The sequence below is a fragment of the Dasypus novemcinctus genome, chromosome 31 (genome assembly GCF_030445035.2).
Source record: "Dasypus novemcinctus isolate mDasNov1 chromosome 31, mDasNov1.1.hap2, whole genome shotgun sequence".
In the NCBI taxonomy this organism is placed as follows: Eukaryota; Metazoa; Chordata; class Mammalia; order Cingulata; family Dasypodidae; genus Dasypus; species Dasypus novemcinctus.
This window is the reverse complement of record NC_080703.1, coordinates 39,646,609-39,671,437: the sequence shown is the minus strand read 5'-3', so window position 1 is coordinate 39,671,437 and position 24,829 is coordinate 39,646,609. Positions and strand designations below refer to the sequence as shown.

The following is a 24,829-nucleotide window of genomic DNA, read 5'->3' as shown; positions in this document are numbered from 1 at the left end:
AGAGGGCAGAGTCAGGGAATTCAGATTCATGCTGACAACTTTGAACTTCTAGATCAAGTCTTCTCTGAAGTAAGAGCTGCTTCTGAACTTAATTGCATACCATTTGTAGTGGGAGCTACTTTGTGGATTTTGTGCTGCCTTCAATGTAGAGTTGCAACTGACATAACCCATTCCCCCTTCCCCCCCCCAGAATACACTTTCATTAAGAACCTTTATATTTCCTAAACCTCTGATAATGATGAGAAATGACTTCCAGGTTCACATTCCTGAAACAATTCAGCCACTTAATTAATTACATTCAGGTTATACTCTTTGCTTTGAGAAAAGTTGTCCACTTACAAGGTATCAAGGTTCTGAACAATAAAGAATGAAAATAAAGATGTTTTGGTTAACGATTTTAAGTTAGGAAGAAAAAATTAATTGAATGCCCCATTCTCTGATAATTCTAGTTAATTGAAGTTTTAATTCCAGTAAGAATAATAAAATCTAGGGTTTTGGTTTGTGTCTGAGAACTAAAAATTGCAAACTGACATATGCTTAATTTTTAAAAAACATGTACATACACATGAGTTTCTCATCTGAGATAATATATTAATTTTGTATTTTAAGCAAAATATATTATATTTCTCTTTATCATGACCGTTACTCATTTTGCAGAAAGTACTTTCAGTCTCTTCTCCTATACGTGATAAGAAAACTTAGCTATGGTTCTCAAGTGCTAGATGGATGACATATAAAGCAGAATGCCTGCCGATTATTCTCTAAACTAAGAAACTGAGGGAAGCTGGGATATGGGTGTGAGGGAGAAAGCACACAGGAGGGACAAAGTGAGGTGGTTTATCTCGAAGGTCATTTCACTGTGAAACTAACGAAGCTTAAGCTTCAGGATCCTTCCCTCACTTGCAGGGGAGCTTTGAAGAGCTGGGAGAGACTCTAGCAAAGCATTCACAGTAAGATGCTTCTCCAAAATATTCAGAGCAAATTGAACTGCAATTGGTTAAGACTCCTATGTTTTTCCACTTCTAATCCCCCTGCTGCCTCATATTTCTACTTGGGTTGGGTAGCTGTGGAGATGACTACAGACTATTTTAGCATCTGGGTGAGGGAAAGTTTTCCTGTGGATGAAATTAAAGTAGGGTGTATTTCCATGGGTCAAAGACGCTTCCATGGTTAGTTAAGGTACGACTAGCTATCCTGGTGGAGGATCGCCTTTGAGAAATACTGTTACCTGCTTTGGGACAAGAACTGACTGGGTGAGAGGTTTATTCACAAAATGGATGGGTGCTATTGTGTCCATTAGAAGTTTATAGGCAGGTAAGAGAAACCTGGGTGAAATTTACAGATCCAGAAGCTCGACTCAAGAAATTCTTCCAAACATTATAAATGTAAAGTTGCCAGCAGAAGATTATGTTCTTATCAATATGAAGTCTAACAGGAAGTTTGTTCCTGTCAGAAATATAATAAATCATGCTGCATAAACCATTATTAACTCTCTCTATAAGTTACAAAAGGAAAGACTGAATAATCATTCTTATTTTCTCGATAGACTATGCTATTATAAAAATCATTGTCACATGAAGAGGTGATCAAAGAGTTGCACGAAAAGTATTCAGTGTGTTAGGTGGTTAATAACAAAATGTTTTCAATTTTATGGATTTTGTGCTATATTTGGTTTTTGCCCGCCTTTTAAAATTTGAAAGGTTTTCTGATTTCTTGTTCTGTATTAATAATCACTTTTGTACCTAATTCATAGTGATTTTTATTTCTTTTCTTAAAGAGGACCCCGTAAATTGACATTCTTCAGGCCCACAGCTCCTGTGACCTTGGCTTACTTCAGACTTTGCAGCCGAAGAGGAATTAGGTCAAGATGTAGATGAATCCTGGGACCTCCCAGATTTTCCTGCCTGGTGAACATTTGTGGGGTCACCATGAACATCTCCTTGAGTCTTCGTTAAAGGGCTTCTGGTACCTATGAAAAGGAAGGATCAGATCTACTTATTTCATATTAATATTTTTTATCAGATCTATTGAATGTAATTGACACAAAACAAACAGCGTATTCAGTGTACTATTTGATAACTTTTAACAGATGTTGATACCTATGGAATTGTCAACATGACCAAGACAATAAGCATCTCCTTCACTCCCAAAACTCTCCTCATGGCCCCTTAGAATACCTCCCTTCTTCTTCTCCTCATGCCACTCCATGCCTAGGCAACCAGTGATCTGCCTTCTGTCATACAGTAGTTGTCATTTTCCAGAAATTTTTATGAATGGGATCTTCAGTATGGTCACTCTCCCTCCCCCTCTCTCTCTCTCTTTCTCAGTCTGGCTTCTTTCAGTTAGCATAATTATTTTGAGGTTCATCCACGTTGTTGCTCGTATATCAATGCGTCATTCATTTTTTGTGCTGCATACTATTCCATGGTATTGATAGACCACAGTTTGTTTATCCCTTCACCTTTTGATGGATGTTTATACTGTTTCCAGTTTTTGGCTATTTCAGATGTATCTGCTATGAATATTTGTGCACAAGTCTTTCGTATTCTTGGCTAAACACCCAGAAATGGATTAACTAGATTTTATGTAGCTAAATGGTTCACCTTTTTTAGAAACTGTCAAATGGCTTTCCAAAGTAGTTGGACCCTTTTGCATTCCCATTAGCAGTGTGTAAGTTCTAGTTACTCCATATTCTTGCTAACCCAAGGTATAGTCTATCTTTTTAGCTTTAGCCATCTAGTAGGTGTGCAATGCTATCTCACTGTGGTTTTAATTCAGTAAAATTGAGGACTTATGTGTTGATTTGTCATCCATATTTCTTCTTTGGTAAAATATGGATTCAAATCTTTTCCCTATTGCTTGTTTTCTTATTATTGAGATATAGAAGGTCTTTGTATATTCTGGATACAAGTCCTTAATTATATATGTGATTTGTAAATATTTTCTCACTGTCTAATTTGTTTTTATAATCTCTTAACAGTATATTTTAAAAAGGAGAATTTTTTTTATTTGATGACATCCCGTTTATCAATATTTTCTTTAAAGATCATGATTTACTGTCTTATTTAAGAAATATTTATCTAATGCAAGGTTGTAAAATTTTTTCCTTATGTTTTATAGGCTTAATCATTACATTGAGATCTAGGATTCATTTTGAGTTTTTTATTTTTAGAGTGGGAGATAAGAAATCAAAGTTTACTTTTTTCTTGCACACAGATAAATTATTATTGCACTATTGGTTGAAAAGACTAATCTTTCTCCCCTAATTGCCTTTGAACCTTTGTGAAAATCATTTGTATATGTGTGGGTCTGTTTCTAGATTGTATTCTGGTCTGTTCCATTTGTCTATTTGTCTATCTTTATACCGAACTAGTTTGATTATTGTAGTTTCATAGTAAGTTTTGATATCAGTTGATGTTACATTTGTTCATTCTCTTCAAAATTGTTTTGGCTACTAGGTACTTTGATTTTTTTGTATGAATTTTAGAATCAGTCAGTCAATTCCTATAAAAAAAGTCTGCTGGGATTTTCAATGGGATTTTGTTAAATCTATAAATAAGTTTGGGAAGGATCAGCATCTCAATATTATTGTGTTCCTACTGATGAACATGATATATCTCACCATTTATTAAGGTCTTTTACTCAAAGCAGTGTTGTGTAGCTTTCAGTGCACAAGATCACATCTTTTGTTGCATTTATCTCTATTTGATATTTTTGATGTTCATTGTCAATGATTTTTTAGAAACTTCAATTTCTGATTGTTCATTGCTAGTATATAGAAATACAATTGCTTTTTGCATATTGATCTTTTATCCTACAACCCTGCCTAAACTCACTTAATATTTCTACATACTTTTGGGAGATTCCTTTGGATTTTCTACGTAAATGATCATGTTGTTAATGAATAAAGTTTCACTTCCTCCTTTCCAAACTGAATGCCTTTTATTTCTTTTAAAAATCCCAGTACTATGTTAAAGAGAAGTGCTAAGAGTGGACATTGCTGGTTTACTCCTGATCTTAGGGGAGAGTTATTTAGTGTTTCATCATTAAGTATGATATTAGGTTTTTCATAGATGCCTTTGATCAAGTTGAGAATGTTCTCTTCTAATCTTAGTTTTCTGAGAGTTTTAATTAAGAATGGACGTTGAATTTTGTCAAATATTTTCATCTGTTGTGATAATCATACAGTTTTTCTTTATTGCTTTTGTTAATATGGTGAAGTACTTTGGTTAATTTTCTGTTTTTAAATGAACCTTGCACAATCTTGCAAACTTGGTTTTGATGTATTATCATTTTATATACTATTGAATTTGAATTGCTCATATATTTTTTAAAAATATTTATTTATTTATTTCTCTCCCCTTCCCCCCCCCACCCTGGTTGTCTGTTCTCTGTGTCTATTTGCTGCGTCTTCTTTTTTTTTTTTTTTTAGATTTATTTTTATTTATTTAATTCCCCTCCCCTCCCCTGGTTGTCTGTTTTCTGTGTCTTTTTGCTGCGTCTTGTTTCTTTGTCCGCTTCTGTTGTCGTCAGCGGCAGGGGAAGTGTGGGCGGCGCCATTCCTCCGCAGGCTGCTCCCTCCTTCGCACTGGGCGGCTCTCCTTATGGGTGCACTCCTTGCGCGTGGGGCTCCCCTACACGGGGGACACCCCTGTGTAGCACGGCACTCCTTGCGCGCATCAGCACTGCACATGGGCCAGCTCCACATGGGTCAAGGAGGCCCGGGGCTTGAACTGCGGACCTCCCATGTGGTAGACGGACACCCTAACCACTGGGCCAAGTCCGTTTCCCATTGCTGCGTCTTCTTTGTCCGCTTCTGTTGTTGTCAGCGGCACGGGAATCTGTGTTTCTCTTTGTTGCATCATCTTGTTGTGTCAGTTCTCCGTGTGTGTGGCACCATTCCTGGACAGGCTGCACTTTCTTTTGCTCTGGGCGACTCTCCTTACAGGGCGCACTCCTTGCGCGTGGGTCTCCCCTACGCGGGGACGCTCCTGCGTGGCAGGGCACTCCTTGCACGCAACAGCACTGTGCACGGGTCAGCTCCACATGGGTCAAGGAGGCCCAGGGTTTGAACCATGGACCTCCCATGTGGTAGATGGACACCCTAACCACTGGGCCAAGTCCGCTGCCTGAATTGCTCATATTTTGATCAGAAATTTTTCATTTATGATTATGAGGGATATTAATTTGTTGTCTTATTTCTTGTAATTTCTACATTTGTTGTTTCTTCTGTTAATGAAGTTGTGGGTTTACAGAAAAATCATGCATAAAATACAGGGTTTCCCAATATCACCCTATTATTAACACCTTGCATTAGTGTGGTACATTTGTTAGAAGTGATGAAAACACATTTTAGGTTTGTACTATAGTTCATGGTTTACCTTAAGGCTCACTGTCCTGTACATTTGTTTTTGATACCAGGGTAATTCTGGCTTCATAGAGTGAGTTGGAGAATATTCCTTTCTTCAATTTTATGGAAGAATTTGTGTAGAATTGACATTGTTTCTTCCTTAAATCTTTGCCAAAATTCATCAGTCAGGCCATCTGGGTCTAGATATTTCTTTGTGGGAAGGTTTTAACTACAAATTCAATGTCTTTAATAAGTAAAGATTATTCATGTTACTCTAACTCTACTTGAGTGAGTTTTTGACAGTTTGTATCTTTAAAGAAATGTGTGCATTGCATCCCAGTTGCAGTTTTATAAGTTGTGTCTGTTACCTTGGTATTATTTTGATATTTATAGAATTTGTAGTGATATCATCTCTCTCATTTCCAATACTAGTAATATGTATCTTTTCTTTCCTGATCATTCTTGCTATTTATTACTTTTTTTATCTTAAAGAAACAATGAATTCTTTTAGCTTTTCTATGTCTGAAAATTATTTCCCTTCATTGTTTTTTCTTTCAATACTTTAGAAATATTACTCCACTATTTTCATTCTTGCATTGTTTGTGGCAAGAAATCTATTGTCAACGTTATCTTTTTTCCTCTGTACTAATATCTAATTTTTTCTCTGGCTGCTTTTAAGATTTTGTATTTATAGTTTTTATCAAATCTGGAAATTTTTCAGACATTATTTCTTCAAATATTTTTTCTGCCTCTCCTTTTGACTCCAATTGTTCACATATTAGGCTGTTTGAAGTTGTTCCATAGCTCCATCCAATTTTAAAAGTTGTATTTTCTTTCTGTGTTACGTTTTGTATTATTTCTATTGCTTTGGCTTCATGTTCACTAACCTTTTCTTCTGCAATGTCTAATCTGCTGCTAATCTGATTAACTGTATTTTTTTCATCACACACACATTGTAGTTTTCATTTCCAGAAATTTGATTGTAATATCTTTTAAATATCCTATATTTTGCTTAACTTTTGGAACAGATGGAATATTTAAATACTCATTTTAATGTCTTTCTCTGCTAATTCCAATGTCTTATATTCTTGGGTTCTCATTATGTATGATTTCCTGCCTTTTTGGAGGTCTGGACATTTCTTATTGTATGCCATGCATTGTAAATTATACCTTGATGGGTGCTTCATATTTTTCTGTTTCTATATCCTTCTGTTTTTAGTTTTCTAGGTTGCCCAGGCAAATACCATGCAGTGGGTTGGTTTAAGCAATGGGAATTTATTAGCTTATGGTTTTGAGGCTAAAGGAAAGTCCAAACCAAGGTGTCATCAAGGCAATGCTTTCTTCCCAAGACCAGCATTCTGGGGCTGGCTGCTGGTGATCGTGGACTCTTTTCTCATAAGGAAAGACACATGGCAATGTCTCCTGGTCTTTCTCTTCTCTTCCACTTCCACTGATGTCCAGCTTCTTGCTTCCTGTGACTCTCTCCTCTGACAGCTGAAATCATCACTGATTGGATGAGATGATGAAGGCAGTCTCCTCAGTTGATTGTGGATGTAATCATCCATAGATGCTATCAATTTACTGAGGATTTAGGTTCATGAAATACCCTACAGTAGCAATGAGGCCAGTGTTTGCTTGACCAAACAACCGGACACCATCACCAGGCCAAGCTGAACCATGAAGTTAACCATCACACCTTCCTCGTTTAGAAGCAGAAATTCTCCTCATTTGATTTTTAAAATTTTGTTTACCCTGGATTCTTTAAGATAAGACTACAAAATAAAAGAATTCTTGAGTTCTGTTCTGGGACACAGTTAAGTTACTTGAAAACAGTTTGATCTTTTCCCATCTTGCTTTTAAAAATTGTTAGGCAGAACCAAGGTAATACTCAGTCTCAAGCTAAGTATTCCTGATTACTGAGGCAAGACCTTTTTGAATATTCTACTCAGTGCCCTGTTAAGTCTTTAGGTTTTTCAGTCTGACTGGATAAGAACAGGCACTAGTCCTACCCCTCTGTGTTCACTATGTACTTTTATCTCTAATCCTTTTGAGTGGTTCTTTCTCTAGCCTCAGTCATTTTTTCATAGGCATAGGCTTCTCTGTGTTTAGATGGACATTCGGCAGATCTTTGGAGTTCTCTCTGTCTCTGCAGCTCTCTCCTCTCTGGTAGAGAACTCTTGTGGCCTTGGACTCAAATTCTCAGCCACATCTCCTCAACTCGAGGGGTCTGCTTCAGTCCATCTGGGTTCTCCTTCCCCAGGCTTGGCCTTGAACTCCCTCAAGGTAGCGAAGTGGCTTAATCATTGGGTTCACTTCATTTGTTTCTTATTTCTCAGGCATCACTATCCTTCATTGCCCAGTGACATAGTCTCTTGAAAACTGTTGCTTCATATATTTTGTCTAGTTTTTGGTTGTTTCAGGTGGGATAGTAAATCCAGTTCTTGTTTCTACAACTTCGCTGGAAGAAGCTCTCTGTATTAGTCAGCCGAAGGAGTGCAGATGCAAAATACCAGAAATTGGTTGGTTTTTATAAAGGGTATTTATTTTGGGTAGGAGCTTACAGATACCAGGCCATAACTTCCTTCACCAAAGTCTCTTTCCACGTGTTGGAGCAAGGTGGCTGCCAAAGTCTGTGAGAGTTCAGGCTTCCTGGGTTCCTCCCTTCCAGGGTCTTGCTTCTCTCTGGTTTCAAGGTTCCTTTCTTCCTGGGGCTGGCTTCTCTTTCCTCTGTGAACTTACTTCCTGGGGCATCAGCTTAAGACTTCAGCATCAAACTCCAACATCAAAACTCCAACATTAAGAACCCTCAACTCTGTCCTTTGCCATGCCCCTTGGTGGGTGGGGACTCAATGCATTAATGATATGGACCAATCAAAGCCCCAGTTATAATTCAGTCATGCCCAGGTACAGACCAGATCACAAACATATGCAATATTTTTGGAATTCATAACCATATCAAACTACTACAATCTCCTTTTTCTTTTTTGTTTAAACTGGATCCTTTGTGATCAGGATGAAAAAATTAAGAATCTTTCAGGAACTCAAAGGAGATTTCAGGTATGGGACCTATATGTTTGTCAAATAGGTCAGTGAGCCAATCTCAATTTCAGTTTCATTAATCTGCAGGGGGAAAAAAGGATTTGCATGAAATTCACAACTCAGATTGCCATGTTAGCCACTGTGTCAGGAGGCTTGAAAGCTAAACCCTGGAGAAACAAAATCCCTGACAGTTGCCCATGATTTTGTAATAGGAGACTTCTGTTATTTTCACCATCAGAAAGACTGCATAAAAATGTTAGAAAGAAACTACTTTTGATGAAAAAAATAGAAACTGACTCACTAAAGGGACCTACTGGGGATAATTACCCAGAGCCTGTGGTAGTTCAGGAGGGCTGATTTAAAGTTATTGTTTTTGCAAATTCTGCAAAAAAACAAAAACAAAAACCAAACAAACAAAAAAGATTTTCCTGGCTTTGCCCGTAATGGAAAAATTTCTCCCACAGCCCTAATCCCATGAACACTGCACAAGTGGATTTTTCTCTCTGAGTTCCTCAAGCTCCTCTTCTCCGATATGAGGTAATATTGGCTTATCATGACAAAACACACCAAATACCATAATTTAAAATATTATTTTGATTTGTAACTTGGTAATAGGTTATGGAACTTCAGTTTGTTGGTTTCTTGTTACCTTTAGTTGGTGAAGCCTGAGCTTGCTCATTTAACACCTGTTCCACTCTGAGGACGCTGATTAATTTATGGTTGAAAGGTGTGAACTTCACAACCCAGATTTCTACGTTCCTAAAATGCCCTTCTCATGGTAGGCATTAGACGGACTTTGGATTAATTGTAGTAAATACATATTCAGTCCTTTGAATACTATTACATATTCTCTTTCACTAAAAAAATGTCTTCTCCTTTGAACTTTCTCACTAATAAAAACATGAAGAAAAACGTTAAATTCATGAAGAAAAATCTTTAATTCCATTCATATTACCTCAAATATTGCTATGTTATCTCTGAATTATATCATTGTTTCTATGGTCACCCATACACTAGTTGTTGTTATTTTGTATAAATATAGTGTTTTATAAAATCCAACCATTCAGTTTAAATTTGAGAGGTTCTTACTAGAAAAGAGTTTCAAGTAAATCTGACAAAAAAACTAAAGGATAAATATCCATTAGTTAATGTGAATAAGCCTAGGATAATTAGACTGGCTTTTTGTATTTTTGGAAATCAATTCTATCGTCAGAACTTGAAAGTTTCCAGAACTAAATTCACAATAAGGTCCAAAGGCTAATATTGTTTTCCCTTCTCCACATCTCTTCTCGGGCATAAACATCCTGGGCTGTTGTGAGAAGGGATTATTAAAGTTGTAATCAGAGAACTACTGACCAAAAGTGTGGCCAACACTGGGCAGTCAACACTTGAAGTGCTAAAGGTTGACCAGAGAAGTTCTTGTCTCTGTGTAGATGGGACAACTGAAGGTGGGGTCCCTGGGGTCCTAGGTTGTCCCATGGGATGGGACCCCCCATCTCTGCCCATGGAACTTCTGGGTGCCCAAACAATGCAGATTTGCCAGATTTTTTTACCCAACTCTTCTTGAGCTAAGGGGCCCTCAGGCCTTCTTTGCAATTTCTGAACTCCAGGAGTTTGAGTAATAATTCCTTGATTCACTCACATTCTTGAAAAATGTTTTCTCTTTTCTCAGAACTATTATTCTCTTGTCCTTTCTTAATAGAACTCTGTGGGTTTACGACATAACTTGTAGTAACTCAAAATTTAGCTTCCATAGTGAACTCTGTTATAGACAATAGACTGTACATAGGTAATAGTCCAGATATAAATATGTTCTTTCATGGAATATAGCAAATGTATGACATTAATACAAGGTGTTAAGAAGAGGGTGGTATATGGGGAAAAATGCGCCTAATTTGTAAATGATGGATAACGGTTAATAGTATTATTTTAATAGTCTTTCATCAATTGTAACAAAGGTAACTATTGTTAAAAAAATAGTACAAGTATAAAAAGTGCTGTCATTAATTGTAACAAATGCTCCACGTCAGTGCAAGGTATTGGTAGTGGGGTGATCTATAGGATTCTGCATTTTATGTATGATTGTTCTGTAAATCCATGACTTCTCTAATAAAATTTTTTTTAAAAAATTATCTTCCATTTTCTTGAGGACAGGGACAACTTAATCTTCAGACTCTTCCCAGAGGTTAGGTATTTGCATACTATCTTTCAGGGAGTGTAAGAGAAAGGAAGGTAAACAGAGATGGAAGGGGATTTAAGAGAGTAGAGGCAGTGTCTAGCTGCCACAATAATTTGGAATTGCAGAGCCAGTTAAACAAGTTCTGATATGTCTGGTCTGCTTACTTATAAAGCAGATACGACATCTACATACTTGAAATCCTGGAGTGTTTGAGGAAGAAAATTTCCTAGGTGTTCCTCTAGCCCTACTCTGTGATTTTAGATATGTAAACACTCAGACTGTAAAAGAGAAGTAATTTGGTTAAGAACATATAGAAACTAGAATCCTGTGCCCCTTGAGTTCTAGCCAATGCTCACCATCACTATTCGCTTCCTTTCTAAGACCTTGTAATCTCCATAATGAGGTGATTCCAGCTTTTTGATACATCAAACTAAATTGTTGACCGTGTGTTTTTCTTGAGTTTGTGCTTGCTATCCTAATGGGTAGATAATAGCCATGTACCTCTCAAGGTCTTAAATCAGATGTTTTTTTGAGTATGAAATTGTAGTCATGCTACCACTAAGCAACAATGCCTTCTGAATTTGCCCAGCTGAAAGGGGAAGATGGTGATACAGTCTATTTGTAGGTTAGAAATACACAGGTCTTATGGTCCAATTCTTGTTTAATTTGATACTGTTGAGTGATTGAATTATCACGAGGATTGCCTAATGCTTCTCTTTGCTTTGATGTATTCATCTAAGGCTTTGCTCCTCACTTTACATATCTTGTGAAATGATGGGTGGAGGGGAGGTTTAAAAATATGGCAGAAAATATGAGCAAATGAAAGGATCAACATCAGAGTAGACAAGGAATCCACGTGTTTCTATCCTCAAACACTTCATTTTGTCACTCAAGACCCTACCTGATATTGCCCAATCTAATTTTCCAGCTACAATCCATCTTCTTTGCCTTACATATTGCATAATCCAAGCCAAACAAACTACTTGCTTTTCCTCAAGTGCTTTATTTCTCTACCTCAAAATCGATTCTGATGCTGCATTCTCAGGTACCATTCCCTGTCCCCAACTTTTGTTATTGATATTTGACTTAGTTTGGGTTACCCCAGAAATAGACACCGAGGTAAGATCTTAAGTTCCAGTAGTTTGTTTTTGAGAAGTAAAGGGAGGAAAATGGGGAGGTGATGCAAAGAAGGGAAGGTTGCCCTCCGAGAGCATGCACCAAGCCAGCTTCCAGCTTCAGCAAGCACCTGAAGTATAATCCCATAGGGAAAGCTCTGGAAGCTGGTGTAAATTACTCCACTTTAGAGTTATCCCCTCCAAGAGGTAAGGAGCTACAGTATTTATATACCAGCACTCCTCAGTATTGCTCTAGGGACATTGATTCCAGGAGCTTCTAACCCATTGATCAGATGGCAAAGGGAGTTCCAGCAGAGACAGGATACCTCAACAAAGAACTGCTGGTGCTGGGAGTTGAAAGCTGGGCCAAGGACAGACAAGTGCTTCAGGGGAAGGCAATATGGGAGGGGAACTGACACCCCCAGCTACGGAGCTGTGCCCAAGAGAAAAGGTGGCGTGTTCAGGACAAAAGCAAAGCAAAGCAAAAACAATGCTTGTACCAGTTGGGATCAGTTTGGTTATGCTGTGGTTAAAAAGCAACCAAGCACTAGTGGCTGAATACCACACACGTTTATTTTTATGCATGGTTGTCAGGGGACCTTTTACTCAAAAGACGCAGGCCGATGGACTGGTAATCCTCTCCAGCATGGTCTGATGCTGTACAAAAGGGAAAAGAGAGGTCCTGCATTAGCAATTAATAGTCTGACCCATTACCCTGTGCTACCTCTACTCACAACTGATCCGGTTATGTGCCCGTCTAACCACTAGGGGCAGACTTGCCATCTACTATGCACCTGGAAGAAAAGAGAAATAGAAGTGACAGATTAACTCCGCATCCCTAGCTAACGTTAATTACACGTGGATCAAACACTTCAATGAAAAAGAGGCACAAATATAAGAAAAAGAAAACACACAAGTGAGCTTTGTTTAATTTTGAAGTGATTTATTGCTAAGTATTATACCAAATCCAGCAACTACAAAGGAAAGAGATTGACACATTTAAATGCATAAAACTTTTTAAAAATTTGATGAAAGTGCCATCAAAAAATAAAAGCCAAAGGGAAGTCTTAAAAAGATATTAACATAGCAGAGTAGATCCTAATTTTTTCAATATACTAATAACTCAGTATTAGTACCCAGAAGAAAAATGATCAAGGAAATAGGCAATTCACAGGTGGTGACATTCAATTGGCCCTTAAATGTATGACATGCCAAAATTTAAAAAAAAGAAAGAAAGATGTATTTTAACATATCTATTAACATTATAAATGTGTATCCCTTTTGATTCAGTAATTTAAGCCTAGGAACTCAATTAGAGATGAACTTGAACAAATGCATCAGGATTTACATACAAGAATGTTCACTGAAATACACTCCGCCCAAAAGAACAGAAGTCCAAAAATAGATTAGTTAAATGAATTAAAGTAATGGAGTAGTATGCAGCCATTCTAATGGAATCGTATGCAGCCATTGAAAAGCAGGAGATAGATTTCTGTGGGCTGGCATGGATATTCAGGGGTGGAGTGCTAATGAAAAGTCAAGAGCAAAACCCTATTTGTGTGTGTCTGTCATATGAATAGACAATCTCTGAAGGAGTGCACAAGAAATTGTTCAGAGCGATGACGTAAGAGCAGGGTAGTAGGGGCTCAGGGAGGTAGAAAGGGCTTTTTTGGCCATCACCACTCAGTCCTCCTTCGTTTCATTAAAGCATAGCATCCTCTCTCACTCAAATCACATGCTGTGAGGGGCTGCTACATCCCACTGAGTTTAGAAGTGGAGCATGAGGGAAGCAGATTTGGCTCAACAGATAGAGCATCTGCCTACCACATGGGAGGTCCAGGGTTCAAACCTAGGGCCTCCTGACCCGTGTGGTGAGCTGGCCGTGCTGATGCACGCAAGGAGTGCCATGCCACATAGGGGAGCCCCACATGCAAGGAGTGTGCCCTGCAAGGAGAGCCACCCAGCGTGAAAAAAAAGTGCAGCCTGCCCAGGAGTGGCTCTGCAGACTCGCAGAGCTGACACAGCAAGATGATGCAACAAAAAGAGACACAGATTCCCAGTGCTGCTGACAAGAACATAAGCAGACACAGAAAAACACACAACGAACGGACACTGAGAGCAGACAACTGAGAGGGGGGAGGGTGGGTAAGGGGAGAGAAATAAATAAAAATAAAATAAATCTTAAAAAAAAAAAAGTGGAGCATGGGCCCTGAGCAGGTCAAACAACCCATCCAGTTCTACTAGCGATGGTGATTGGTTCAGAGATGTTATGATTTGCAAGTTAGTCCAATCAGAGAGAATCAGGGATTTGTTTGTAAGCTCTTGGGAAGTTAATGCACTTTTCTTCTATACTTGCATCTGGAACTGCTGCAGCATTTAAATATCATAACGATGAAACAGTACAACAAAGCAGCAGCAGAGCTGACATACCCAGAGTGAGAGCCTTAGATATTGCAGTTAAATACAAAAAGTAATAAACAAGCAGATAGCTAAATAAATAGAATAAACCATTTTTATCCTTTTGCAACTTTGAATTAGGACCTACTTGAGATGGGTTCTTTTTCTTTCTTTTAATATCATTCTGTTCAGTCTATATGAACATAATATCTCAGCCTACATGTAATATTAGGTGTTAAAAACTGCTTTTTGACCTTGAATAAAAGGGAGAAATGGAAAGAATAAATGAGGTTATATGGCTATCAGTCTCCAAAAAGACAGGAGGTCATCAGAGGGGTTGGGCTTACACATGCCTCAGCAGGGTCCCAGAGACAGCCAAAGTAGATACAACCCCAGGTACTGGTGCTCCTGAGGGCTACAGAGACCCACAGGTTCTATGGTCATGGCAGATGGTTCTGGAATTCAGTGCCATGTCGGATGGCCCTCTTTGGAGTTTGTGTTCCTGAGTGTGATGGAGTTGGACTCAGATGTGACATTTCTACCTCTTCTGTCACTTTTACTGGACCTGTGGTTGGTGCTGGGGTTGGTGTATACTCAGGAGACCTGAATCTCCGGACTGTCCATGTGACAGCCAGACCCTGAGCCTCAGCAGACTTGCAGCTCCTACCCTCTGGTTTATTGGACTTACCCTGGCCAGTGAACAGGGAGGTGAAGGTCAACCACCATACCAGGGAGCCAGGAGTGCCTACGACTGCAAGCAGGAGAACTGCATCCATCATCCATGTGGAATCTAACCCCCTCTTGATATAGAGGTGGAGTGGACATCACCATCCCAGGGTCTACAGGATGAAGGAATAGAATATGGACTAGAGTGGACTTACTGATATTGTACTATGGAACTATTGTGTTTAGTAATGGAAGAAATTGTAGCATTGATGTGGAGAAAGTGGCCACGGTAGCTGCTGAGGGTAGGGACAAGAAGAAGAGATATGATGTGGGGACATTTTCAGAACTTGGAGTTGTCCTGGGTGGTGCTGCAGGGGACAGATGCTGGACATTGTATGTCCTGCCGTGGCCCACTGGGTGGGCTGGGGGAGAATGTAAACTACAATGCAAACCATTATCCATGTGGTGCAGCCGTGCTCCAAAATGTATTCACCAAATGCAATGAAAGTCCCATGACGATGGAAGAGATTGTTGATGTGGGAGGAGTGGGTTGAGGGGGGTGGGGGTATATGGGGACCTCTTTTTTGAATGTAACATTTAAAAAAAATAAAGAGAAAAAAAGTATTTTATAAATAATAAGACTATCAAATTTATAATCATAATTTAAAAACATATGCATAATGGGGGTCTTAGTTATATAAACTGAGGTATTTCTAAATGTAATGCAAGGCAACTGTTAAACAAATAATGAGGTTGATGTATGCATATTCATATTGAAAGATGCCCCAAAAGTGGAAAAAAATAAGAGGTCCTGGAAAATCATGTAGAGTACATTTCTAGTTATGTAAAGGGAAAAAATGCTATTTTTATGTACATTAAAATCCTGAAAACTACATACTTAATTAAATAATTATTTCTAAAGTATAGGGTTATGGGGGAACTTTCATTTCTACTTCATACATTGCCTATCCTTACGTAATAAAGTCTTCAAGAGTGAGGTTCATGTCACCTTTGACTTCTCCAGATCATTTGGCTCATAAAAGGCAATATATACCTTTGTGGGAATGAATATAAAAAACGAAAAACGTAAAATTAATTAAGGAGATTTTTCCTTATGGAATAAGGGACATTCAACAAACCCTCTAGGTTCATTTGAAGCAAATTTCAAACTTCGCCAGTTCCATGGTTTTAGAGAAAAAGTCATGTCAGAAGAACCCTCTCTCTACCAAAGTTCTATTTAGTTCTTTGCAGGTGAAGTTATTCTGAAGGCAAGGAGAATTTTATGATTTATTCTGGAGTTTGAATCATTTTTTCCCACAAAAGATATGCTCAAGTCTTAGAGTTCCTGTGGTTGTGAACCTGTTTGTAAATAATTTCTTTACAGACCATTATGTATTTTGTCATAACTTACAAAGTTGTGTGGGACAGAGTGTAAAGTATAATGTAGACTATAATCCACAGTTAGTGGCAATGCTCCAATATGTGTTCATTAATTGTAACAAATGTACCAGACTAAAGGTTGTTGTTAATGTGGGAAAGTGTGGGAGGGGTAGGGAGTGGGGCTTATGGAATCCTCTCTCTCTCTCTCTATTTTTGTAAAGATTTATTTATTTCTCTTGCCTCCCCCTCCCCCCATCCCGGTTGTCTGCTCTCTGTGTCTATTTGTTGCGTCTTCTTTGTCCGCTTCTGTTGTTGTCAGCAGAATCTGTGTTTCTTTTTTGTTGCATCATCTTGTTGTATCAGCTCTCCGTGTGTGCGGTGCCATTCCTGGGCAGGCTGCACTTTATTTCGCTCTGGGCGGCTCTCCTTATGGGCGCACTCCTTGCGCGTGGGGCTCCCCTACCCAGGGGACACCCCTGCATGGCAGGGCACTCCTTGTGCGCATCAGCACTGCGCATGGGCCAGCTCCACACGGGTCAAGGAGGCCCGGGGTTTGAACCGTGGACCTCCCATGTGGTAGACAGACGCCCTAACCACTGGGCCAAGTCTGCCGCCCCTCTATATTTTTTATGTAACATTTATGTAATCTAAAGTATTTTTTTAATTAAAAAAGTATTTAAAAAAAAAGAAAAACAAAAGAAAAACAATGAAATAGCAAAAAGGAAAAAAGAAAGCTAGGTTAGGTGTGGACTCATTTGTGAATAGGACCTCTGAAGACCCTACCTAGATGAGGCCAAACTGAATCAGGATGATCTTTAATCCCTAACATTGGAGTCTTTTTTTTTTTTAATCGAAATGAATTGTGCACCCATTTCCTTTTTTCTTATTTTTTTTGTCTTTACTTGTTTTTTTAATGTTACATTAAAAAAAATGAGGTCTCCATATACCCGCCACCCCCTCCCCCCACTCTTCCCCCATAACAACAACCTCCTCCATCATCATGAGACATTTATTGCATTTGGTGAATACATCTCTGAGCACTGCTGCACCTCATGATCAATGGTCCACATCATAGCCCACACTCTCCCACAGTCCACCCAGTGGGCCATGGGAGGACATACAAGTCTGGTAACTGTCCCTGCAGCACCACCCAGGACAACTCTAACCCCCGAAAATGCCCCTACATCACATCTCTTCCTCCCACTCCCTACCCTCAGCAGCCACCATGGCTACTTTCTCCACACCAATGCCACATTTTCTTCAATTACTAATCACAATAGTTCATGAATAGAATATCAGTAAGTCCACTCTAATCCATACTCGATTCCTCCATCCTGTGGACCTTAGAATGGTTGTGTCCATACCACATGTATATCAAGAGGGGGCTTAGATTCCACATGGATGCTGGATACAATTCTCCTGTTTTCCATTGTAGGCACTCTTGGCTCTGTGGTGTGGTGGTTGACCTTCTTCACCTCCATGTTAGCTGAGTGGGGTAAGTCCAATAAACCAGAGTGTAGGAGTTGCAAGTCTGTTGAGGCTCAGGGCCTGGCTATCACATTGTCAGTCCAGAGATTCAGGTCCCCTGGGTATACATTAAACCCCAGCACCAACTACAGTTCCGGTAAAATTAACAGGAGAGACTTGAGGCCAAAGATCACATCTGAGTCCAATCAATGGGGTCTTAAAAGAAAAGGAAATTTGGACACAATTGGTCAAAAGAAGCTGGAAGTCAAAAGAAGCCAGAAAAAGGAGCAGATGGCTATATGGTGGAGGTAGAGATGCATCCACAAGCTAGGAACCCAAAGGATCGCAATGAGTCAGCAACAGAGTGATACAGACTCAAGGAGAAAACGTGGCTCATCAAGACCTTGACTGTGGACTTCCAGCCTCCAAGAATGTAAGACAATTAATTCTGTTGTTTAAGCCAACTCATTGTGTGGTATTTGTCACAGCAGCCCTGGCAAACTAAGACAGTTTGTTACTGGAGATTTTTTCACAGGTGTTATCAGTCAGCATAAGTTAGGTTAATGCTACAGTGACAAACAACCCTCAAATCTCAGTGGCTTCAAAGAGCAAACTTTTATTTCTTGTACATTCTGCATTTCCAAAGCAAATGATCAGGAATTCTCTGTTCATTTTAGTCATTCAGAGACCCAAGGAGAATTAGACCTCATTTCAACATGTGCTTCTCTGATCATGGAAGAAGGAAAGGGGATCCTCACAAACTGTGCATCAGTCTTCAAGCTGCTTCTGGAAGTGACATACATCACTTCTCTTCTTGTTTCATTGGTCCATGCAAGTCCCATGGCTAAGGAGGCAGGGAATGAATTTTATGATGAGCATATTCTGTGAGATTACATGAATTTGCCTCCATGTAATATCACCCACACTGACAAATTTTTCAACACCCCAGTTTTGTCTCCATTCCCTTGAGGCCTCCTTTCTATGCCTATATCATAACACCTTTGCTATAAAATGCTTCCAAAAATACATTTTTCTCATCCCATTCCCACGTGTTCTCTAAAATAAAAATTCTCGACTTTTTAATTGCCATTTTCAGAAGATGCAATAGCTATGCTCCCCGAGCTAGGTGGGGAGCCTAATAAATATTAAGTGGTGAGAACAGTTGTTGGGTTTTAAACTACAAAGTAAAAGTTAACATTTGAAAAAGTAGATCCTGTTTTATTAATACAAGCTCTGAGTAATAACAGCTCTAACTTTTTTTTTAGTTATCATGCCTAATGTAAAATATATAATTTATTGTGAAATGGACTGCCCTAAACTTAGTGTGCTGTTATTCTTGGTGTCTAATTTGAACTCTAGCATATATAAGCTCCCTGCTCATTTTCGGCATTTTTCTAAAATTATTTTTATAAGAATATTTTTGTTTTATTTATAGCATGGAAAACTCTTCTATATCTATGTTTCTATTCAAGTGTCCCTTATTTATAATACATTCTCTTAAAGTTCCATTGCTAAATTTACACTTTTGATAGGAATAAATTTGAAGCGACCTTGGTAAACACAAGTGGAAGTCAAAAAACACAGGATATTATATTCCCCAGGAATAAATATAACACTGTGTATACCAATCAGAATTAACAGGTTGTATTCAACCATGGCAACAAATGACTAAGGCTTCACTTGAGTAGCAAGCTAATTCTTTGAAATGTTATTTAATTGGAAAGAATCTTTTTATCTAACAGCATGGGAATGATTTAATAAATTATGATGTCATTTATAAACATTATTATCATATTATTATATTTATAAATAATTTAAATAATGGAGAAGTGGAAGAGGCAAGAAAATGCATAAACTGTCAATCTGAACTATTTAAACAATATGCCCAGTAGAGGAATACAACAAATTGTAAAGAGGATTATCACTAGGTGCTGGGATTGGAAGTGGTAGTGTGATTTTATATTATTCTCTGTCTTGTAACTTTCCAATGATTTCAGGTATTTGGGGGCAGTACAAATCATCAGCTTTATAATTAGAAAAGTTTATACCCTCTTTGTCATTTTATTGCTGTTGCTGGTAGATTTTCCCTTCAGTAGGTTGGATATTTAATGGTTTTGTTTCTGGGCTATTCAACTGAAAGCATATTTGGAGAACAGGAAAGAAGATAATAGAACAGAGACATGAAGATGACTGAGAAGTTGGGCAATGTGAATCAAGATGGTTACATCTGGCAGGATGCTGGCTAGGTGGCATGCATGTAGAGGACAGATCCTACACAGAGCATGGTGGCAATCAAGGACACAATAGTCACTCAATCATCATTTCTTAAATGAGCTTTTAAAATAAGGGAATGAATTATGCATCTCCCCTGAGTCAATAAGAAAAAATAGTTGAAATTATAAAAAAGGCAATTTACATTGGGATAAAATTCTACAAGTTTATTCAAAATGTGGAAGATAGTGTATAGGCTCCTTCCAGAAAAGGGCTGGGGGAGGGGTTGGAGAGTGAAAAGGGAAAATTGGGGTGCTAGTTAAGGGTGACCTCACAAAGGATCGTCTAGACCTAAATGCTGATGTTCCTTAAGGAAAGGTCACAAAGATCCAGTTCCAAGGAATACGTTTTCTAAACCTGGCAAACAGCGTCTGCTGCATTAAGGTGATTGATATTTAAATTCTGGGATAGTAGTATTTTGGATAAAATTATTGTTTTACAAAGGTACAAACCACTTCTGCAAAGTACTTTATCTAGTCTAGTCTGAAGTTAAATGATTATTTATAAATTATTGTATTAACACCTTTGGAAAGAAGTGAATGGGACCTTGGCTAAATTCCTTCAATCTAATGTGGGATTAAAAATTACTGATTATTCAATATATATTGAGTATCTACAGAGAGCTAACTATTTACAAAGTTATCATCAGCGATATCAGCAATATTGATATCTTCAGGGAGCCTGCCGTGCACTATTATTATATTTATATACATATACTTATTTATTTATATATATTTACCAGGGACTCTCACTTCAGATATATTTTTGAAAGTACTTGACATTAAATAAGTCTGTGTATTTATGGTTTGAAATAATTAGCTTCAGGCTTATGTTTTATTACTTTTATAACAGTTTTTAATATTTCCATTGAAGCAGGATACTTTTTAAGTCAAAAAACTATTGTCAAGTTGTTTTCAAAGCCTTAATTGAAATATATTATTTCATTATAAGATTTCCTTCTTTATCATCACCATCACCACCTTCAAAATACGTAGGAAAATCAAACACAGACTGCTTATCATATATAGTATAAATGTATATATATACATATATAGTATAAAAGTATAAAAGGTAGACATATGCTATTATGTTGTAGATGAATTTTCACACTCAGCAAACTCAAGTGTGTAAAAATGAAGTTTATTTTTAATAAACTTCCTTAATTTCTGTTTATACCTACAAGCTGCTTATTGGACAATGCTTCAAAATGCTACTCTTAAGTAAACTCAGTTACTTCGAGATATAAACTTTGTGGATTTAGGATTGAAGGTCTGCCAATTTAAGGAAAATATCTTCTAAGGGTTCTCTGCTCCTTAAGATTCTATCTAACCTCTGCAAGGACATGGTAGCAAACAGGAGGAGGTTTTTGCTTCTCTGTAACCTTCTGCCATCCCTGGCAGTCTCTGAGTCATGAATCAAATCATTAGTTCCTTATAATTTGGTGCCGGCGTTGGCTACTAAAGTTTGAAGCCCAACCATGATCTCCTGTGACATCTTTGTTCTCTGCATCCTTAACCTCTGAACCTCAAAGTCCTTTCAAGTTTGTTGCCCACTTTCAGCTCTTGGGGCTCAAAGAATCTTGGCTCCTCTCTCTACACCAGGCTTAAATGTAGAAGGCTTCATTGAACTGCCTATGAGAACCCATCTGCAGACCAATTCTTGCTATTTTGCAAGGCTTGAGGATTCCATGGGCTCTGCCCTGGCTACCAAGAAGTGATCTGCACTGGTATTTATTAGAAATAAATTAGATGAATAAGAAGGAATGACAATACCAAGTGCTGGCCACGATGCCAACTATCCAGACTTCTCATACTTTGCTGGTAATGATGCAAAAATGGTTTATCCCTTTGGAAAATAGTTGTTAGTTTCTTACTAAGTTAAACATATACTTACCATATGATCCAGCATTTCCGCTCCTAGGCATTTGTCCAAGAGAAATGAGCACAGCTCTCTACCAAAGGGTTATACACAAATGCTCATGGCAGCTTAACTCATAATCACCCCAAATTGAAAACAACCCATGTGTTCATCAACTGATGAATGCACAAACACATTGTGTTTCTATCCAATGGAATACTACTCAGTCAATAAAGAGGAATAACATACTGATTCAAGCACCAGTATAGGTGAATCTCAAAGACAATGTGTTGAGCAAAATTAGCTAGACCCAAAAGAGTACACAGTGAATGATTCATTTATGTAAAACCAGAAAGGACAAATCAAATTTAAACCAACAAGGGAACTTTCTGTGTTGATAGAAATGTTCTGTGTCTTTGTAGATGACTTCATTGATGATGGTGGTCATATGGATTAATAAATTACTCAAAAGTCATTAAAGTACACAAGACAAATAGCACATTTTAGTGTAGATAAATTGTGTGTCAATAAAGGTGATTTAAAAATAAATTAGAATCTCAACTGATTTATCCTCTTCAAGCTCTTGTGTGCGATCCTCCTGTTTATGGGGGGAAAATACACGAATACCTTTGACAAAATAGGTGGGAGGGGGGTTAAAGAACCTACATAGGAAAGCCTGGGTTAATATCTCCTTTATTCTGATTAAAGATAGAAGTATTTATCAAGAGTAGATACCATTTTGCAAACATACCGTTATAAGGTAATAGGTCCAGAGACATTCGTTCGTCATCCTGGCTGTGTCAAGTAAAGTCCCAAGTCTTGGGAAAACATCCACAAGTGAGGCATCCTACAAGCCAGTATTATGTGTATGAGGGTCTTTCCTGACTGCTCCATGTTGTATCCTGAGTACCTAGTTCAGATGCTCAACAAGTATTTATCGAATGTGTAGACATTGTAGAACGTGTAGAATGTGTAGAGTGCCTCATTTGATGGATATTGACATCTAGTGCAAAGGCAGGCACAGATTCGTGCCATTTTAAGAGAGAGACAATTGCTGGATGATGGCACATTTGGTTCTGTCGGTGTAGAGAGGAGGGGCAATCAGGCCAACTGTAGTCTCTGGAAATGCTTCATAGACGGGATGATGTCCATGCTAAGACTTGAAGGATGAATGTAAGTGTAACAAGAAAAAAGGGGAATATGCCAGGCAGAAAAATAACTTATGCCAGAGCATGGAGATTCATTAATTCATTCAAGAAATATTTATTTAATAACTTTATTGTGCCAAACACTGCTGTAGATGCAGAAGACTGAAGATGAAGAAGTCAGAAAATAATTCTTGTCCTCCTGGAGCTTCTGTTACACCAGGGATACAGATAATAATACTTTTTTAAAAAAAGATTTGTTTATTTATTCATTTTCCCCCGTTCCCCTTCTCCTGCCCTGCTGTTTTTGCTGTCTTGTGTTGTCTTCTCTTCTCATTTTCTCTACTCTGGGATTCACTGGGATTTGATCCTGGGGACCTCTGATGTGGAGAGAGATTCCCTGTCAATTGCACCATCTCACTTCCTGGTTTCTGCTACACTTCACCTTGACTCTCCCCTTGTCTTTCTTTTGATGCATCATCATCTTGCTGCATGATTCACTTGCAGGAGCTCTGGCTCACCATGTGGGCATGCTTTCTCTTCTTTTTCACCAGGAGGCCCCAGGGTATCAAACCCAGGTCCTCCCATATGGTAGGCGGAAGCTCTATCACCCGAGCCACATCTGCTTCCCAGATAATAATAATTAAAAAACCATATCAATAATGGGGGAGAAGGAAGCTGATGTGGCTCAAACAACTGGGCTCCTGTCTACCATATAGGAGGTCCAGGGTTTGATTCCTGGGGCCTCCTGGTGAAGGCAAGCTGGCCCAAGCGAGGAGCTGTCCTGTGCAGTAAACTGGCCCAAGCAGAGAGCTGGTCTACACAGGACTGCTGACCCATGCAGACAGGAGCAAGATGATGCAACTAAAAGAGACACAGAGGGGGGACAATAAGAGACACAGCAGACCAATGAGCTGAGGTGGCACAAGAGAATGATCGCCCCTCTCCCACTCTGGAAGGTTCCAGGATTGGTTCCCTGCCTAAAGAGAAGACAAGCAGACACAGAAGAACACAGTGAATGGACACAGAGAGCAGACAACAAGCACCAAAACGAGGGTGGAGGTAGGTGAGAATAAATAAATAAATCTTAAAAAAAAATAATGGGGGAGAGTAGTCTCTATTTTACCTAGGGTCTTCACAGAAGGACTCCTTCGTAAGGACTGTGAAAGTAGTTGGAGAGGAAGTCAGGTAGATAACTAGGGGAGGAGTGCTCAAAGCACATGGAAATGCCTGTGAAGAGGCCACATGCTTGGATGGAATGGCAATGGTCAAGGAAGCATGGGGAGGCCAGTGTGGCTTGAGCGGAGGGGACAAAAGGAAAGTGGGAGGAGATGAGCCCTGGCAGGTAAGGGGGACAGGGTAGAAGACCATGTGGGATCTTGTAGACCACTATAAAAAAGTTGGAGTCTACTTAAGTAAAATGGAAACCACTGATGGAAGACATGACATGAGCAACGTTTGACAAGTATTACTTGGCTTCTTGAGGGTGAGTTGGCTACAGGGAATAAGGTTAGAAGCAGGGCACCAATTAGCATACTGTCACAATAATCTGGGTGAGAGTAATTTCTGGAACAGGGTAATCACTGTGAAGATGGTGCAGTGTGGTGGGATTCTAGATAAACTCCAGAGTTGACAAGTTGTCCTGATGGATATAATGTGCATGATATGAAAGGAAAAGATGTCAAGGATAATTCAAAGTTGATAGAAAACAACGTTGTGTGTGAGGAAATGCAAGAAATCTGTTACTAGTAGAACACGAAAGGATAAAGCAAGGTTGTGGTGGGATGATGCTGGAAAAATGGGCAGAGGCCATTCACTGAGACCCTTTTATGCAAGAGTAGGAGGTTTGGCTATTTTGTTGGAAAGGGACCATCACCGAAAGGGTTTCAGCAAGGCAGTAGTGTGTGCAGATACTGGTTTTCAGTGAGTCTTTGTGACGTTAGTGTGGAGATGAGATTCCGAG

The 24,829-nt window shown here is 38.7% G+C and overlaps 1 long non-coding RNA gene across 1 annotated transcript in view; it reads left to right on the top strand.

The window, feature by feature from the left end:
- The window catches only part of LOC105745636 (uncharacterized), a 44,626-nt gene extending 40,695 nt beyond the window's left edge, over window positions 1–3,931 (top strand). Inside the window, exon 6 of the long non-coding RNA XR_001118298.4 lies at window positions 1,778–3,931. This is a non-coding gene — a long non-coding RNA (uncharacterized lncRNA). The remainder of the gene's footprint in view (window positions 1–1,777) is intronic.
- Window positions 3,932–24,829: the final 20,898 nt, after the last annotated feature.